Source organism: Protopterus annectens, chromosome 4.part1 (genome assembly GCF_019279795.1).
Source record: "Protopterus annectens isolate FY-2018-M chromosome 4.part1, PAN1.0, whole genome shotgun sequence".
In the NCBI taxonomy this organism is placed as follows: Eukaryota; Metazoa; Chordata; order Ceratodontiformes; family Protopteridae; genus Protopterus; species Protopterus annectens.
The window spans coordinates 128,203,221-128,225,186 of NC_056734.1; positions in this window are offsets into that span (position 1 = coordinate 128,203,221).

A 21,966-nucleotide genomic window follows, 5' to 3' on the forward strand; every position below is an offset into this window, starting at 1 on the left:
CAGGTCATACACACTGGCACAGACAATGACTGAGTCATACTGCTACATGCTTTGGAGTGACTGCTTTGCTTGTGTTATGTGGTGGATCATAGTGCCCGACGGGCAGCTCAGCGTGACCATCACCTTGTTCAGCCTGGGAGCAGGACCACCATGTACGTGTCAATAGAGGTACCTCATACAACCGTAGCAGGTGGGTTCTCTAGCCGTATGGACTGACACTGTTTGGCACACAGGATTTGTGAGCTATGTGTCACATGTGCTCTGCTCTGTCGTAATGTGCGCTTGTGTGTCTGCTTTGCAGGTGTCAGCTGCTCAGGCAGGATGCTATTCTGAGAGTCCAATAATGTACCTGTGTGTGTCTGTGTTTGGATTGTGGTCATGGCAGGTCTATGGGAGACTGGTACTGTATTCACTGTAGTATCCCACTCCACCTGACAGGGAATGCCAGTGCTGTGTAAACAGAGCTTAGCCCCCAGTTTGGCTATGTGGTTGCATCTCTCACATGTGTTGTACATGTATGGGAAGGGGAGAGGGTTGTCTGTGTACATGAGGCAGCTGTAACATTGCCACATGACTCACTGATTCACCAAATGGACCTGAGAGTAGATCGACAGGTGACCTTTGCACATGCTACCATAGCATCTTGACTCCCATACTAAGTAACGACACATAGGGCCAATGGGGAACAAGGTACTCAAGGTGACTATGTGAGGGTGTAGTGCTCCTGAATTGTTAGTGCTGGCATATATGAATGCTGTCTTGAGCAAATGTGAGGTACATCATATGCAATGTGTTACAGGCAAGCTACATGCAAACAGGACAAACAGTGATGTTCTGTCAAGTGACACATGGACATCAGTACAGTAAGCAACACAGATGTCACTAGGGATCCACAGAGGCACTGTATATCTGCACCGCAGGTGGAATCAGTGTTTCAGGAACATAACAGGCAAACATGCATACAAACAAAGCTACAGTCAGCAGGCCTGTATGTAGACTATGCTACAATAAACAAGGTGTACGACTTCCAGTATGTAACAGTGCATATATGCCGACACTCTAAGCCAGTACCCAGACATTCCCAGACACCCCCACAAGTGTATAGTCCACGTACCTTTGTAATGTTGAATAACTGGCCTGATACCCAAGTACTCATACCTGTAATAATACACATGTCAAATAACAGACACTGAGCCCTCACTCAGCAGTTCCAGATGTAGTATTATGTATGATACCTGTCCTGGCAGCACAGTATCCTTGACATCTATGGACACTCTCCATCCTGTCATAGTTAGTTCTGTGTTTTGGTGCTGTTATGCATGGTATGATGTGTGACCTTGTAGTGCTAGTGTGCTCTTGTGAGCCCTGAACCTGCTGTGTATTACTGCACAGATATCAACATCCTGAAACATCTGCATTGCAGAGTCGTGTGTGGACAGCATGCAACTCGCAGTTGACATGGCCATCATTGAGTATCAATATGTACATTGTTGTATCCCCTGTGCTACCTATGTAGGTGGCCATCCCTTCACAGCCTCACCACCAGTATGCAAAGATGTGCAGACAGAACACTGTGGTAATTAGTATGGGTGTACAAAACAATACAATGACATTCATACTGTAACTGCATCAGGCATGCTGGCATATACCCACAATGCTATAATTACACTGTACTGTTGTCAACATCATACTATTACAATACGTCTATGTAGTCACCCTGTGTATCAGCACCATGTTAACCTGTTCCTGCACTGATCTTACAGATTGCAGGAGGTGGCACAGTTTCATCATATGCACAGGGTGTGTACCTGGTATGCCTGAGTCTGCCACTGATACAAACAATTGACATGTCTGTGTGTGTGTGTTGGTGAGGGACAGCAGTACAAGATGGAGCAATGTTGATGCAGTGTGTGCGTGTATGCGGTAGCCCTAGGTGTTATCACTTTGCATGTGTGTATGCATGCACACAGTCCCACCTCATGGCTGCCATATATAGGTGTTTGTGGACAGCCGCAGACTGTACCTGCCAAGGCATACAGATCACTGTCTATGGCCACGGACACGGTACCTGTGCCTGGCAGGGGTGCTACGGACTGTATCAGGTACCAATCCAGACTGGGTACCGTCATCAGAAGCAGGTGTTTGTTGACTGGAGACAGGTCCCTGTTGGGACTGTCCAGCACCATGCACACGTGGTCTCCTGGGGCGGTCCGATGACAGCACAGACCCAGCATTGCTGGGGCTGCTGCTGGCACTATGTGAGCAGCCCTGTTGTCATCCTCGACGGCTGCCAGCTGCTGCTGTTGCTGGCATACGGCCACGTCGATGCCTCAACCGTCCACCATTGCCCTGGCTCATGGACATATAGTTGTGGAACAGATCTAATGTCCCCCCCAATGTTTGTCAATGACCTCGGTGAAGTTGCGGATGGCAGCCGCAACATCACGCATACTGTCACTCATGGCTGTGCGACATGCTCTCAGCTCCCACAGACCCTGTCTGGTGTACCATTCCATACATGACTGTGCCTGCATTACAGCCCGAAACATAGCTGGGGTTGAAAGACCTCTGTGGGCACGTCTGACAGGGGTGGTACGCCCACGGATGCTCCCACGAGAACCCATGGACGTCTGCCTGTGTGGTACCGTGTCAGGGCCCTGGCCATGGCTGCAGTGTGAGGATGCATGCGACACTGGTACCACATTACCCTGGTCAATGCCCACTGTATCCTGTCATTCACCTAGGGACATTGGTGACAAAGGATGTATTGGCAGGATGACTGTGTGCATTGATGGGGTCGACAGCTGTGTAGTGTCAATTGGCTGACCAATGACAGACCCTGGCACACCTACATGTGCCATTACACAGGTATCATCATCACTATCCACAGCAGCTGATTCAGGTTCCCTGCTGCATGACACCAGAGCAGCACCAGAACCTGTGGGAGTAAGACAGGAAACACAGTTTACATTGTGTACACAATGCCACCACTGATGCACACATGCACACATGGGCACATGCACACATGCACACATGGGCACATGCACACATGGGCACATGCACACATGCACACATGGGCACATGCACACATGCACACATGCACACATGCACACACCTCAGTATATGAGATATCAACCCACAGACACAAATACACCTGCAATCAAACACATAGCACTACTGCTTCAGCCTATTATTACTATTAGTATACAGAGTAGTGAAGGTAATGGTATTACATTACACACTCACCAGCATGGATAGGCTGCCTTGCTGTTACACCAGAGGGACCTGCGGAAAAGAGACATTTATCATCAGTGGGCACAACTGTGCCATTGATACTGTGGGCATGTTACAGTTCAGTAGTGCAACAGTTAGCTTCCACAGGTGTACTGCAGATAATGAGGTTATCACTAATGCACAATAATTACCAAGATAACAGCTACAAATCGAGGACACACCCCACACATTCATAACCTAACAGTGTACAGAATGGTCACTATACACATGGCATGTTACCTGCACACTCTGTGTCCTGCTGCTGTGTGGCTCCAGCCTCCATCATTACACATGTATGCTGTTGTTGTTGCTGCTGTGCTGGAGCCACAACACTCAGGAGTAGTCCCTCTAGTCTGGTGAGGGGGGATGTCTAGCCACCCCACCACCTGTGGCAAGCTGCTGCCTGTGGATATCCGATGCATGCTGATGGACATTTCTAATTAAATCACTGCAGTGATGGCGTACCTGCTCATATGTCCAGTTATGTGTGCCTATGTCATTTACCCAATGGACCAGGTATTGCCACAGTGCAGCCCTCTCCTGCTGGTTCTGGCTGGTGCGGGAAAAGAGTACAGCAAAATCCCGCACCAGGCTCTGGTGTATCTCCTCCTCCTCTGCAGCGGAGTAGACTGGGTTCCGCTGGTGAACCATGTCCCTGAAAAGGAGAAGGGAAATATGTCAGCAATATCTGTCAGCAGACTATAGCACACATAATACACATTATACTTGACTGCAGTGATATAACGTAGGCACCATATATAGCATCTGTCTGTCTATTGGGGGATACACATGTACATGACCAGATATCAGTGCTCATCCGACAACTGTGCAACAGTACCTGGCACACTCCATACAACAGACTAGTATACTGCAGCAGTCAACGCACTGTTTCAGGTACAATACACAACCTCACACTGGGGGTTTGAATCAAGGTACTGTATGGGGAACATTATCAGCCCATGCACTGCACACAATGCACGTTACATATTTCACTGGTACTGCACACTATTCTTACTTGCCATAACCCTACCTACACCACAGTGACATACAGGGTAACACAGCACAACATATGGCAATGTAGTATGTGTTGATTGCAATACCCCACACACCTGTCTCTGGCCTCACTCCAAGGACACACACTACCATGACAGACAGACAGTCATGGTGAGCAATCACACCAGTACACAGCATGCACCCAGTCACTAGCACACTCATTCCACCTTACATATTCCATTTGCAATGTGTTAATGGGTGTGCATTGCGTCCTAGGTAGGTAGTGTGCCTTTGGCCCAGGGCCTACAGCAGCATACTGTTATGCTACCCTGCCCCTTGTGACACATGTGTTATGATCATACCTGCTCCATACGAACAGTTACACAGGGTGACTCATATGGCATATTACCTATCAGCATAACATTCAGCAGGGGTATGTCTGACATCTACTCATGGGGAGGCTTGTTTCTTAATTCTGTGTGGTCTTCTACAGGGTATGTCATATCTGTGGGTAGGGTCCCGTACCTCCACCATGTGCTCTATACTGCAGTGACAAGGATGACAGACGTAGGTAATTTGTGTTGTAGATGTTGGAGGTGTTACCATGGCTGGGAGACAACTGTCATGGGTGTGACCGAACTATGTATATCCAGTAGTGGTAACCTCTATGTAGGTAGTCTGTGTGCGCTCTGTGGTGTTTGACTGCATTGACACAGTTACTTGCATATGTCTGAGTCCTTCACCATATCTGTAGCTGTCATAGGAGGTACATACCGTGTAGGACATTGTGGGGTGTGGAGGGGTACAGTGACCTACATGTCCATAGCTGACACACCATGTCTGCTGACACATTCCATGTACAGGTATTACACAGGACTACTGTGCCACTGTGTATATCGATGTGGAGCCTATTGTACACTTGTTGACCCTATTCCCCCCCTGACACATGCAGTGGTGGGCAGGCATGTACATATGTGGTGGTTACTGGTGTCAGTGTTTTTGAATGGGGTATGGTACTCCAGTATCCACACTGGTGTTCACTCCATGCCTGTGACACCAGGCACCTGTAGCAAGACATCTGCACACGTGCCTCACACAGTCTATATATGTATATGTATATGTATATGTGTATATATATATATATATATATATATATATATATATATATATATATATATATGTATATATATATATATATGTATTGATGTATTTATATCTGTATATGGATATATATCTGTTTGTATATATGTATATATCATATGTATATATAGATGTAGATATATACATATAGATGTGGGGAGAGAGGGGGAGAGAGTGAGAGAGAGACACAGGGTGAGTGTGAGTGTGAGGGGGTGGGACAGAGAGTGAGAGATAGTCATATACAGACATATCTGTTGTCAGTCAGATCTATCTGTATATGTGTAAGACTCTACAGATATCTATATATGTATGTGTGTATTACATATATCTGTACATACATATTCTACCAATCTCGATGTCTGTGCAGTAAGTGAGAACCTGGTTCAAGGCTCCTGAGAGCACACCAGCAGTACCAGGCTATACCCCGTATCATGCATTTTGGCCCCAGGACTCGGGACAAAACAAAAAGGGAGGGAGTGTGTCCATATTCATGGCGGACACACACACCTCCAGGTTAGTGGCAACACATGAAGCATCACAGACCATCCAGGTGCAGATAACCATAGGCAAACCTGCTATACAACTGGTAGCATGTTACAGACCACCCTCCCAATCTCAGGGACCACAGTCGGCCGTCCTGTAGACATTGGAGGATATGCATGTCCCACCACACACCATCATATTGGGATAGTGCGACTACCCTAACATACACTGGGTGCATTATTCTACCCCAAAAACCCTAGCCCAAAGGTTCCCGGAATTCACTATGTCAAATGCAATGGAACAGCTAGTCACCTCTCCCACAACAGGAGATAATATACTAGACCTGATCATCACAAACATGGGGACAATGTGCTACACACTGGAAGTATACCCCTCACTAGTCGCATCTGACCACAGACTAATCACCCTGGATATACATATCCCACTTCCCCCACAACACAACAGACTACAGTGGGAAACCTCTCACATGCCGACTTTACACGTCTTATAAGTGAGTTGGTATCCTTAATGCCCACTGGGCCAGTGTAATCCACTTCCCACAATGCAGACACCATCACATACGCTTCTACAGACATCTCCAAGAATGCATGGATCATGCAATCACAAATGGAGCCATGACCCTCTCCACCAAGGGCAGGCGTCCTGTCTGGTGGACCCCAGCATTGAACAACTTGTATAACAACAGATGGTAGCTACTGCACGGCAGAGCATACTTCAATAGAGCTATGGCATCTCCCATCAGCAGTAGTAGAAAAATAGGTTTTGTCGTACAAACATGCAAGGCCAACAATGAGAGGGACATCGCTATGGTCACTACAGATCACCACAAGGCCTTCCTCTGCTATGTTACACACCTGGGTGGAAACCCTCAGTTGTGTTCACAGTTAGTTCACAGTGACATACGCTACACTGAACACACAGATAATGCCAACAGTCTGGCAGACAGGTTCAGTGCAGGTTTCTACACTCCCTCACCCACACATGTGGAATTACTTATCCCAGCTGACTGTAACCTCCCTGTCATCTCAGATGTCCAGCTGGGAACCACCCTCAGTGGAGCTGTAAACACAGCAGCAATGGGACCCAACAGTATCGCAGATTGCATGCTATGTGAACTGCAAGAGGAGCTACACATGCACATTACATGCTATTCAGCCATAGCCTTACTACAGCATATGTACCTGGACACTGGCATACAGCAACAGTAGTCCCACTCCACACAGGAGGCACCTCTACAGACCCTGGTAACTACCGCCCCACCGCCCCATAAGCTTAACCAGCCTGGTCTGCAACACTATGGAAAGGATCATTATGGTACCCATACACCGAGACATTGGAGACTTAGACACTTGATCCCACCCGGTTTGGCTTTGTAGAGGGCAGATCCTGCCTTATGAACCTGGTTGACCTTTTCAAATCAGTCACTATAGCCATTGCTGAGGGCATAGCAGCCCATACAGCCTACTTGGACTTGCCTACAGCATTCGACACAATACCGCACTCTGCCATCATAGACATGATCAACAGCTGACATGTAAATCCATATGTCACATGATGGGTTGCAAACCAGTTAATGGATAGAAACCCTATAGTCAACCTCACTGGTGCCATGTCAGACTCAGAGCCAGTCACATGTGGTGTCCCACAGGGCTCTGTCCTGGGACTGCTCATGTTCGGCATATCATTCTCAGATGTGGAAGCAGACATGGGAGGGTAGTGGCTGACAATGTTCAAAGATGACTGCATACTAGGCGCCATAGGCAATACACCTGCTGACACATACATCCTACTGACAAGCCTCACGGACACCAACGACTGGTGGCAGAGTCATGGCCTGACACTGCATGCCATAATGTATACTCATACCCTTTTGGATGGACAAGGTACCTACATATTATCACATAGACAATAACCCACTGAGTACAGACAAAGTGATCGGAGACCTGGTGACACTGTGCAATGCTGACCTCTCATTTGACACCCACGTTGCCGAAGTGGTTGGATGGACTTCCTACCTTGCCCACCTTATCATGAAGGGATTCACATCCACATCAGAAGGGGTCATTGTACCCTTATACTCCTCCCTTATCAGGCCCATGACTGTGTACTATACCCCATTTGGTATGTACCTCACCTGGCACTTGCAACAGATAGGGGAACCCCATGAGTACATCACCAGGAGGATCAAGGGTCTGCAACAACTGTCATATGCTGCCAGACTAACGTAACTCATGCTCTATTCCATAGCATACTGCCTACGTAGGGGTGATCTGTGCCTGATGTAGTAGGCCATGTCCAATCTGGTAGTGATGGACATGTTCCACCTCCTACAATCCAAATCCATCAGAAGCACGACAGCTACGGATTTAAACCTCAGCACACATATGAATAGGACATACTGTAAGGACAGATCCATCACTAAGAGGCTTCCCATACTGTGGAACAGGATCCCAGTTCATGTTAGGCAGAGACCCTCACTGACACTCTTCATGTGCATTCTTGACAAGTAGATGGGGGATCATACGTTTAAAGCAGGGGTCTTCTCTGTGTCACTACTAGACAGAGGCACAGTACACTAATGCTATTATGTAGGGGGGTCTTCACTGTGCCACTACTATACAGAGGCGCAGGTTTCTAAATCTATTCTATACACTGTCTGCAGATAGCCTAGTACTAAACTATGCCACTGTGAAACTATATCTGTCTATGTATTTCTACATCCCTCTCTATCTATGTATACACATATGCATATTATATATATATATATATATATATATATATATATATATACATACATATCTCAATATACGTACGTATACACATGTTTTATATATATATATATATATATATATATATATATATATATATATACACTCCTTTTTAGGTCCACATATGTATACACACAGTAACATACTGCTGAACACCCATTACTTTACCACCTACTTGTACATTGCACTACAACCTACATTGCTATGTGCACATAGCTGCCATCACATACATATGTATGTGGAGCCTTCAGTGACAGTTTCAGTATGTCCCCATCCCTATGCACATCCTCATATACATAGATACAGACCAATAACACATCTGGAGGGTTCACAGTATGTAGAGTATTATAGTAGTACTTTACATTACCTGTGTTTGTTGCAGCTGTTTGTGTAGGCTTGCAGTTGCTTGGCCTGCTGTCTGCCTCTTTTCTTTGTTTTTTCAGGTTTGTTATTTCTTTCTCTTTCTTTCTTTCTTTTTTTCTCTCTCTCTCTCTCTCTCTCCCCCTCTCTCTCTCTCTCTACCTCCAGCAGGTGCAATGACAGTATTGCATGTGTGGACTGGGAGTACAGGATGCTTTTGTAGGTATCTGCACATGTCCATGTGATGGCCTCTGCACCAATTGTTAGCCAGCATTTACTAATTGCATGCAGCCTGTTGTGTAGTGATTGCAGTTCTCACTGTGATTACAGGCCTGTGCTATAAAAAGGTCTGTTAGGTAGGCATAGCCCTTTCAGATTATCAGGGTGGGGGCCATGCTGGTTTGCTGTGGACACTGTTCTATGAGTGTAAGGGTTGGTATGTCTCTCATATTTCAGGTTGTGTTGTAGACACTGCAATGCATGTTGTTCTATAAGCTACTGTTAGTACATTTGGCAGGGTGTCAGTGGGGCACAGTTGACATTTGTTTTCACATCAGGGACATCCCTGTAACTCAGTCACAGTTGCTATGTCTGAACTCTTAACTATTCAACTATGGCTGTGTTTTCCTGCTCTAAGTATGTGTGTGGCTTGCCAGATGCTACTGTGACATTATTACCTAGTAGCTACCAACTAGCATGACTGTTTCTCAGCACACAGTACTATTTTACAAATCCACTAGATTTGACAGTAAATATACATGACATGCTTGTACTAGACTTGTATATTCCCTTTAAATTAATTCCTACTATTTTATGATATATTTCTTTCAGCACAATGCTCTTGTGTAGCACTCATGGCTTAGTGGTAAGTCATGCAGACTAGTGTTTCCAAGGTCCTGGGTTCGAGACTGAGGGTGGTATTTTATTTTGCTGCTGAGAAAACTACAGGCCTTGTCATTCAGAGTGACTAAAGCACTTTTAAGCAGTTGTAACCGGGTTAGCGCTGGTTTGTGCAGAGGTCACGCATGCACACTGGCGCTTAGCTTCACGCACACCCGCTTACTACTGCTTAAAATTGCTTACTCTCACGCACACCCACGCTATTTTCTTTGAAAGGAAAGAAAATGGGGAGATAGGAAAGTGGTGAAAAAGGGGTCACAAAGAGGGTAGGACAGTAGGGAAACAAGCTCAGGTTTTGCATTAGGGATGTAGGTAAGGCCCATAGCTGCCCATTTCTTCGTCAGCAACAGCTGTGCATATTTGTAATTTGGTGTGACATTTGAAACCTTCCACCCCTGAGAGAGTTGTAAAGACAACAATAATACTTGTTGTACAGCCAATTGCCAGTTTACATGTCCAGCAGACATGTGTGCAAAATGGGCAGCTATGTATGGGGCGTAATTTTTTTGTGGGTACAGAGTGCCCTTTTTCTTTTTTTCAGGTGAGAGTGGTATGTCAGGTACAGGAAGTCGGTATAGCTGGGGAGGTAGGTTGGGTAGGTTAACAGACAAGACAAACAAGACGCATACAGGGGCGGTGTATGACACATGTGGGGGGTGGTTACACAATTGACGGGGACGGATGTTTGGATATCTCGAGCCCATGAGCCCACAGATGGCAACAGTGGAACTGAGATCCCCACCCATGGGCAGTTGCCACTGTGCCTTCACTGCCCAGGACGGGGCTGTGCTGGGGGCTGTGTAGGCCGGGCAGCAGGCATGCCCGTGAGTTGTGCCACCCATGCCTCAAGCTTACGTAGGGGCCCAAGCACAGCGTGCCGGATCTCCATACGCACCACAGTCCTTACACTATGGAGGGTGAGTGGATGTTCTCCTCTGGCCACGCTTGCAGAGGGGGGACGAGCCCCATCCCCTGCAGCGCTTCCACCCGCAGGTGGCACAGGGCCACCGGAGGAGGGTCCGGCCTGGGCACTACTGCCAGGTGCACTCACCAGCTGAGGTGGGAGAGGTGGGTCTGCTGGAACCCGCCTTCCCTGTCGTCCTATGTTTTGCATTATGTTATGACAGTTTGGGTTAGTCATGTACAATACCATTCACAATTAGTTGTAACAGCATGCATTAGTATTCCCATTAAACAAACACCCATAAATTCAAGCCATTGAACAGCAAGCATAACACATGCATAATTTGAACAGCAATACACAATCCAACAACATGCAGGGTTGATTGATGGCAACAGGCCATCAGGTTTGGATGTATGAACAGGGCAGATGCATCAACGTACATGCAAATATGTATGAACCAACAGGACAAATGTCCAGGGGTGTTAATTGTGATTGCACATACCAATTTCACGTGGAATGGATTATTTGTGGTTATAGGGTAGGGTGAAGAAATATTTAATTAACAACTTCAAATACCAATTCATATGCTGTACATTTCTACTAGCTGCAGATATATACACATTACAGTTCTGCCTGCAGTTTCCTATGTGATAACTACTTCAGGTTGGTGATAGGAATGTTACTGCTACATCAATATACATTTCATATTTATTCATACACATTCATATCTGGCTCTGTTCAGCTACATCATCCTGCTACATTTGCTTTATATAGCTATAGACAACTGTGGATGTTTGGTATTTCAGACAACCATACTATCTGCATATTGCAGACTGAGAGCAACATATCCAGAGTTTGGGACACACATCCCAGCTTCAGTACTGTTTTCAACACATATTGCTGTTTGGTTCTGCCTGTCACATTCATTTCATTCTGTACTGACTGCAGTATACTTTATTCAGGAGTTATTACTACTTCATTGGTGGATTCATACCTCTTTCTCACACTCTCTCACTTGTTTTATTTTTACAATTCAGGATGGTACTTAATTCTAGGCTTTATTGACATGTTTTACCTTTAGTTATGACAATCCTTTCCAACAGTCTCACTTATGTCATGTTTCTGAATTTCAACAGGGATATATTTCACACATGTGTTTTACTCAGCTTCTGCAGCTGTACTTTTCAGCCTGCTGCAGGTTATGTACTATTATATTACAGATGGGACATCTATATTTCAGACTTGTTTCATTTTTATGTTTGGTTCACAGGCTGCATCACACTTTTGTAATCAAGCAATACTTGCAAACCCTCTTACACTGTTACTTGCACATTTTATTAATTAGTGACTACACTGCACTCTTTTGCTAACTGTCATACTTATATATTCATTTACAGTTACAGGGAGAGAATTACTGACCTGCCTGGTGGCGCAACTGCACCAGCCTATCGCCATAGGCTCAACGGTTCGCAGAACGGACACCTGCAGCTGTAATATAAATGAAGTAATATTGGAATACACATCTCCATAATATCAGCTAGGTTAATTTCTTACATAAATAATTACATGTAACTTACTCAGTAGTGGGGCGCTGTGCATTTGCCGGGCCTCCTGGATCCAACGGTTCAGTTGGTCCTGCTTCCGTCTCTTCAGGTCCGCATGGTGGTGACAGACCTGCTCACCAGTCCTTGGAATTCCTGTGGCACTGGTGAGATCATGTGCCAACCGATCCCACGCCTCAGCGCTATAAGCTCCCCACAGGACCTGCATGAGTTGGGCCTCATGATTATGGACGAGGAGCCAAACCATATATTTGGACTCCTCAATGCCCCACCTCTGTGCTTGGAAACAACTACCCTCTCCTACACCTGACATCCTGGCTGCAAGTCGGTTCTACAATCGGTTATGCTGTGTATTCCCGCCTATGGGGCTTATATATGCCGTTTTTCCCGCACTTATCTGTGATTGGCCATTTTGGAATTGTATCAGCTTCACATAACCTGCTTTGTCATGCTCCTCTTTCTATTCATTCCTATATATATGCTATTACTGCATTTCTAAGTGCAACTGTCACGGCTTAGTGGTTCAGTACTTTGACTATGGTGCATGGTATCCTGGGTTCGAACCTGGCCATTGCTTTTTATATTTTATGACTGTCTACACAGGCTAGGAGGTGTGTCTGTGTAAAGGCAGTTTTGATATAGGTTGCTCAACGTTGCCCGTTGGTTAGCTTGTTGGCACGGTGCGCAGCTCCGCGCAAATGGATCACGCTGGTTTACGCGTGGTTTGGCTGTCAGCATGCATGTTACTCTCAACTCAGCTACGGGCACACAGCTTCAGCATGTTAAAATGCTGCTCAACCCCGGGCACTCATTTTACACCTATTAAACCACTGCTCACCTACGGGCACTCATTTTACACCTGTTGTAACACTGCTCACCTACGGGCACTTATTTTAAACCTGTTAAAACACTGCTCACCTACAGGCAGATATACCTAACTTGTTAGACTGTAGCTCAGCTATAGGCACATCTGACATTTTTTTTATTTTTATTATCTCACATTTCTTCAAAATACATGGCCCATTTCATTACATTTTACATAAAATATAATTTTATATATGTACATATATGGCAGGGAATTGTTTTGTGCTTATTTCACTAAAAATAAAAATTGATGGTGTGGGGCTCGAACCATGATTGCCTCCTCTTCAGCCAACGTCTCTACTGCTACGCTATTGCTTCTTGGCTTACTTTGCATATTTAGTTCTTATATGCTTTTCCACTGACTGCTAACTGTGGCTAAGCGCCAGGCACACCCGCGCAAACGAGCGCACTCATGGGCAAACATCTTTACAACTTATAAAAAAAAATATAAGATGTTCATTTATACATTTTATGTTCATAGTCTGTGGGGGCATGTGTTGTGTTGTGTTTATTCACATTTCCATGGACTCTTTTGTGGGTGTTTACTTTCGGGACTTTTACTCTTCTGGGGGCATGTCCGTTTGCAGGGCTCGCCCTACGGACACGCCCCCTACTGTCTTACATGGACCGTGTTAGCCTTAGGTGTGATTCAGCATGCCCTCAAGCATGCTGACGTCACACCGTTTAACTGCAGGCTCCATGTAAGCCTTGTAACTCTTACACGGAGACTTTGTGAATCCTGCCCACAGTGTCACAGGAAACAGCGACTATATATATATATATATATATATATATATATATATATATATATATATATATATATATATATATAGATATATATATAGATATACATATATATTCATATGTAGATGTAGCTATATATATATATATATATATATATATATATATATATGAAATGGTCAGTGGGTGGAAGTATTAAAGTAGGCTGTGAAACAAATTATTTCAAGCAGTATACTGAGACATTGGGTGTGAAATGTGTGGATTTTGAAAATAGGAATAGATATAAGAATATAAACATTATTAGTCTAGTGGAAGGGGTGGAATGCAAGAACACAGTCGTATTCATGGAGTGGTTGTTACAGGAGTCCACTCTGGGTGTTCATTTTATGGGCTGTCATCTGGCAGAGCATGTATAGTGGCAAGATAGTCATCACTAGGAAGGCATTTGTATATCTAGCTTTATGGGAGAAATGTGATGCATACTATATCAGTAAAACTTATCAGAAACTTAAAGACCAAATAGGAAGTGATATTTCTGAGTACAAACAAAAGGTTCTCACTAATGCTCTTTACAACCATCAGCTAAACAAAGGCCACAATCATATGTTTAAATTCTGTATATTACATGTCTTGTATCAATCTATATGCTGTGGGAACATCACATATTCTACCTGGATTAAATGGCTTTGTCTGTTTTGATACCATTACTGAAAGAAGTTCATTTGAAAGTTTAAACATTGTTTCTCTAATAATTTCTAATGTTTAGTAAGTTCTCATAATTTAAAAAAGTTCTCTAATTTTTTTAAATATTTTATATACTGTTGTATATATTTTTTATAACATCTAGGCTTTTTATATATATTCTTTTCATATATTTGGATATGTGCCATTTAAATGCCAAGTGGTCTCTTTAAATATCAAATGTTTTTGAAAATGTCATGTGGTTTCACGTCCATCACCTGATCAGTATTTTACTCATGTGATCAGTGTTCTATTATTTAAACTGAAGGTTTGAATTGTGATTCTAGATTTACCTGAGGAAGCCATTTTGTGGTGAAAGTTTTAACTTGCAACAATAAATCTGGGTTTGGATTGAACTTGTGCATGGTATACAGTGGTTCTGTTTTACTTTATATTTGGATATTTTAGCACCATTGTATATGCCTTCATTTTGACTGTTTTTCTCTTGGTGTAGTAGAAAGTTGGAATGGTATGGATAAATTCCATGCAAATGCTGAACATGAGAGAACATGTTTGAACCTGCAACAAAGGACTATGAGCCAAATCAGTTTGTTAGACCTCAGCAACAGGCATTAGTTGTGAAAAACAGCCATCAGGAAGGTGATAGAATGGATAGAGTTCCTATTGCGTTATCGAATTGCTGAAACTTTGAACATGAAAACATCGAACACAAGTGTTCGAAGTTTCAGCAATTCGAATTAAAAATAACCCAAAACAGCTCAATAACTGTTGTAAGCAGGGGGTAAGCCTCCCTGCACCCCCCACACCCCCGCTCTTTTAATATACCAACTCTGAGATTGCACTAGGATCTTGGAGTTGGTGTGATCTCAGAGTTGGTATATTTAAAGAGCGGGGGTAATGGGGGTTTGCCCCTGCATACGACAGTTACTTTCTGTCCATTGTTTTTTTTTTTTTTGTTCGAAATTATAAAACTTCGAACATACAAGTTCGATTTTGTGATGTTCGAAGTTTTATAGTTTCAATCACGTAATAGGAACCCAATGGATACTGGGGCATTGTTTGTAAGAATTAGTTGCTGACTTTTACAGAATTTGGGAGATGATATAACAGCATGGTTGTAAACTACAGAGACAAATCAGCCCCTAAAGAAGAAGGCTAAATGAATAACACAATAACACGAGTGCTGATAAATGAGTAAAGACAGAATTAGATATGCAGATGAACAAAGATGAGAAAGGCAAGGGACCAGTGGATCAGTGGATAAAGAGTACACGGAAAGGAGGTCCACCAAGGAGGGAGTTCATCACAAGTTGCTTCCAGGTAGGTTTTAGGTTTCCCCTATCTCAAAAATACTTGAGAAATGCATACACAAACAAGTAATGCATAATCTCTTACAAGAAAAGCTGCTCACTTCTACCCAACATGGATTCTGTACAAAGCATAGTACTACCACAGCTCTCCTATCCTTACTCAATAATATCTCACAAGCCAAAAACAATCACAAACTCACATCCCGCCTATTCCTTGACCTCTCTAAGGCCTTTGATACTGTCTCTTACTCTTTGTTACTTAACAAACTCTCAAACCTCAACTTTTCTTCTGACTCAGTAGCATGATTCTCTAGCTATCTCACAGACAGACAGCAGGCTGTCAGATGGGACTCTGCACTTTCTTTCCCCCTTCACGTAAAAACTGGTTTTCACCATGGGTCCATTGTTGGACCTATTCTTTTTAATATCTTTACCAACTCACTTTACACCTATTGTCCTCAGTCTACCCTCATCCAATATGCCGATGACTCAACAGTCATCACTACTGCAAATTCCACCCCGAATGCCTATCAATTACCCAGACATCCTTCAACTCTATTGAGACCTGGCTAAAAACACCAGCTTATCCTTAACCAAAAAAACAAAACAAAAAACAAAATTGCTACTCTTTCTTCCTAAATCAGTTAACCATATCAAATCTTCCTTTACCATAACATCCTTAAACAATACCCCCATTGAAGTTGAAACTAACACAAAACTACTTGGCGTCACCAGAGATGACCAACTAAAATTTGATATACATATTAACAATTGCATCAGAAAAACCTACCAGAAGCTAGGACTACTGTACAGAAATAACATATTCCTTACCACTGAAGCTAGACTTACTCTTACCAATGCCTGTCTTCTTCCTTTTCTAACCTACTGTTCCCAAATAGTTACTAATCTAAACTCAACTCTACTTAAGAAGTTAGAAACAACCTATCACAAGGTAGCCAGATTTGCAGCCCAACACTCATATAAAAGTCATCACTGTGTCTCTCTCAAATACCTAAACTGGCTTGAACTACCCCACCAGCTACTCCAAACTCAGCTCCAAATGATACACTCCATCCTTTATCAGCCATGTTTCTGCCCAGCTCTATTGTGTCTCATATCCTACTACTCTTCTACCAGACAACTCAGAAGTGCAAACCTAGACCTACTTAAGGTTCACAAACCTAATGCTAAGCCTGGCAACAACTTATATAGCTACTACCCCTCTATTGCATGGAACAGACTCCCCCTTGACATAAGAAACTTGACAAACCCTAAACAATTTTAACTAGCTACCAAAGACTACTTTAAAAAACATTGCACCTGTCACTGCTCACACCCTCCCTGACAATAATGCTCCCATCTAGCCTTTAGAGTAACTATTATTGTGCCTAATTTTAATTGTTATTCAACCTGCTTTCTTAAATTATTGTATAACCTGATGACTACTGAAATGTTGATTGTATTATATTTAATTGTAATTCAACCTGCTTTCTAAATTATTGTTTTAACTTGAAGACCACTGAAATGTTTGATTTTATCTATTTTAATATTATCTGTCGATCTTCTGTTTCTCAAATTACTAAATGTCTTATTGCTACTGTAATTGCCATAATATTGGAGCTTTTCTCCCCGGGCCTCTGCTGAAAAAGGGCTTTTGCTCAGTCAGACACTCCCGGTTAACAAATGTAAAATAAACAAATGTAAAATAAAATAAAATAAAATAAAATAAATAAAAGGTATGATTGAAAGACAGGGTAGGGTGTATGTATGCTGTCAATAAGATAACAGTTGTATCTTTTTGTTTTGTTTTTTCTACATATACACAAAAAACAATCTTTGCCATGAGAGATAATTGGACCAGTGTTAGTGCAGTAATGCCAATCTTTGATATATGGAAAAATGGTACAGAGAAGCAAATAAAGATAGTATGGACAATGCATAGAACACCTGGAAAGGAGAAATAGGCAGTGGGTAAAGGGACACTGACTGAGAAAACAGCTATTAACTGTATGGAAATGTTGATAAATGTTCTACAATATTCACCAGAAAATGTAATACAGTTAAAGAGACATCAAACTAAAATGTGATTAACTAAATGTTATAAAATTATTAAGCATAAAAGGATGCTGCTTTTATGTAACTTTATGTCTATTTTATGTCTTTATTATGAACTTGTTTACTGAAGTATACAATTGTGCTGGTCCAATGAAATGTATGTCAATAGATATAAAATGCTACTGGTACACTGAATTTGGGTGGGGTTAGTGTAATGGTCAGGGTCTTTACCTCAGTGATGCAAGGTAAAAGGTTTTATTCCTATTCCTGGTTATTGGCTATGGTTGTAATAGTCTGCAGAAATTGATAGCCTTGTATTAGCTTCATGGGCACGTTGGAACAGTGGCCTATCCATGAACAGAACTACTATGAACATCAAATCATTTTACCTATCTCTGTGGCATAAGGTATAAATACAGTGAGTTTGGAGAAAGAGGACAGGTAATGCATGGTTATAATCCTGTTTAGAGATATTTTGTGATGCATAGCTAGGCTTCAAAAGGCCCCAGTGGTCATTAGCCTAGTATGCAACAATGAACCCATGCATCTATTGCACAGTGAAGATTTAATCTTTGTTGTTTTTTTTGTATAGTTTTTACTAAATGGAAACAACTAATATACTATACACATCTACAACCCTGCTATCATAGGAAACTTATGGTTGTCACATAGACCATTTGAAAGGTGATGGGCTCAGCTGTGATCAAAAAGTAAAAGTAGGAAAGACAAGGTTTATGGGCTTTACAAACTGGGCAAATAACTTCAATAGTATAAGTAAAGAGGGATTTCCAAGATGGCTGTACATTGATCAACAGCTTCATTTCCAGTGTGAAAAAAGAAACTGAGACATAAGGGCCAGCAATTTTGCCTGTTTTAATAAAATTCATTTTATGACTTGTAAGTACACAGCCAGAATGCCAACAAAGAAGAAAAAGAAAAGAAACTTAGAGAGCCTGAAAGAAAATCAACTAGAACAGGTTAAGAGAAAAAAAACTGACTGAGAAGAATCCTGCAGATGTTCAGCAAAAACAATTCAAGCTCCAGCTTGTCTTCATGGATCCCAGTAATTTAGAGGAAAAAGTAAATCAAATGTGCTCAGAGCTGATTAAAATAAATGAAACACTGAAGGAGTACTTCAATCCAAATAACCAAAGGCAGGATAAAATAGAAGAAGCTTTAAACAGCTATTCAGATGAACTGATAAATCTGCAAAAATCAGAAGTTGAAATGAAGAAAAGGATGACTTAGTATGAGACTGCTCAAGAAGAGCTTTTTCATAAAATGGTAGAGTTAGAGGACAGAACATGCAGAGAAAACGTAGTATTTTCTGCTGTACCAGAAAAACTGGAAGGAACAGACTGTTTTAATTTAATGAAAGCACAGATAAGTAACTGAAGTGGTATACCACAGCAGGATTTGTTAATTGAAAGAACACATTGTATGCATGCTGCAATTCTGGCTATGAGAAAACAGCCAACACCTGTATTAGTAAAGATTCAATCATATCTACAGGAAGAGTTGATCTTGACAAAACTGTAGCAGAAGGGCAAAGTATTAAAAATTGGAGACAGTAGAGTGTTTGTGGAAAATGATTGTTTACTATGCACTAGTCAGAAAACAGACAAATAGATACCAGCAATTAAATTAGGGAATGTTGAGAGGCAGGTGTGAGATTCAAGCTGCTATATCCAGCTGTCATAGAATACTTTGTCCTGGAGGATCAAAGTCAGTTTTGCTGTGGAACAGGATAAGAGGGAAATATACAAGTTTGTCCAGCAAGGAGTGAGCCATCAAACAGAAGGGGAGTCAGCTTCTCATTCTTCTGATGTTAAACCTCATAGAGAGACTTTGCCAGTGAAACCATTTCAATGTTACAAAGGAAAACACTTGAAAGAAAGGAAAAAAGCTCAGGATATGACTAGAAGAATTAAAAGTACATTGGACTTGAACCAGAGTCTGGGGCTGGGAGATGGAGATGAACAGGAAGAGGACCAGCAACATTGAAATTAGTGAATAAATGTGAGACTATAAAGAATCAATCACATTTTGACATATGGCTTTACAAGAAAAACTGAGAAAGATTTTTTATTGACTTTGCTTGTTGGGGGATTGTTGGGGGACTGACAGGCATATGCCCTACTTCATGCTATTAATGTTTGGAAGGACACTAAAAGGGAAAAAGAAAAGAAAAAAGAGAAAAAGACATAACTGTAAGTAAAACATTTTTTGTTAGTAACACTATTTGCATGAAATATTTCATTATATAAATTGCATGTTGTATAGTAAAATATTTTCAGTGATTAATTCAAAACACAAATTAGGTAGAGTAACTTAATGACTGTGTTCAATGTCAAACAAGATTTATTAATAAATGTAAGTGCTTTCACATTTCCACAGACTACTTCATCAGACGTTGAGGCTCACATTTTGAACTACGATTTATATACCATCAGCAACAATTAATCAATCAACACTTAAAGAACACACATTTAAAACCATCATTAAACAAAACAATATTAAACAGGGCACTCTATGACCCAATAAGGGAACATCAATATAATATAGCTAGGCAAATTTCTATGAATGCGTTAGCTAAACATGTTATGAATCATAGAAACAAGTACCATTTTATGTTTTTAGTCAGAGACAAGCTAGAGGAGAGTGAAAGGTTAGGGGGAATTATCACTAAAACAGAAGAAAGGGAGACCAGATGGTTTATTAAAATGGGGGCTAAATGATAAAGTTCCCCTGAAACCCATACTAAAATCTAGACCTTTACATTGATGAACTTTATTTTAGTACTATTTAGGGTTAGATATTTATGTTTGTATTTAATGTATTTGAGTGTACATAGTTTTTATTGTTTTTTAATAGTGTCCTGTTTAATATTGTTTTGTTTAATGATGGTTGTAAATGTGTGTTCTTTAAGTGTTGATTGATTAATTGTTGCTGATGGTATATAAATGGTAGATCAAGATGTGAGCATTAAGATCTGATGCAGCAGTCTGTGGAACTGTGAAAGTGCTTACATTTATTAATAAATCTTGCTTAACTTTGAACACAGCTGTTGAGTTACTCTGCTAAATTTATGTGTTTTAACTTAATTTTTGCTTTAAGCTGCATATTTGCCTGGAGTATCTTGACTGTTGTTTGTGGAATAATGTTCAGTGATTGTTTTATTTGATAAAGATACTAAAGTAAACAGAATTTTTTTTTCTTTTTTAGTTTCAATAAATGTAGGCATTACAATGTAAAAATACAAAATGGGCTGGACAAAATCACATTTAAGTCAACAGGTTGTAATTTGGCTGCTGGGTTGGGGAATGGGGTGTAAAAGTGCACTGATTATAATATATGTAGTACTGAATTGTTTTCTTTTACTTTTGTAGAGCTGAATGTCTGGATTAATGCCACTGGCTTAATCTAATGACAGTATCTTTTTGTGAAAGCAAGTGTTTTTGTTTTAAGAAAATGAAAGGCAACAATGTAAGAAACAGTTTTCTTTAAGCAAATAAATGTTCAGTGCCAGTTGAGAAGACTGCAGCTGAAGGTGGCTATGCATTTTGTTTTTGTATCCATGGAAACAAGATAAGTAAAGGTGAAGGCAATAAATCCAGAGGTCTGGAAATAGTTTTTCCTGAGAGAAACAATATGAGAAGGTACAAGTGCAATTAGCTAAGTAAAAATACTGCTAGAAATTATTGGAAATACATAGCAGATAGCAGCTTTTTGATAACTAAATATTTTACAAGATTTACTAGAACAGTGTGTAGTTTAGTTTTATTTAAGGATAGTGAGTGTACTTTTTCTTAAAGGTAAAGGTTGATGTTTTCTGAAAGCATACCAGTTGCTTTTCACATCTGGGAGAGGAATAAAGATAAGAAGAGAAC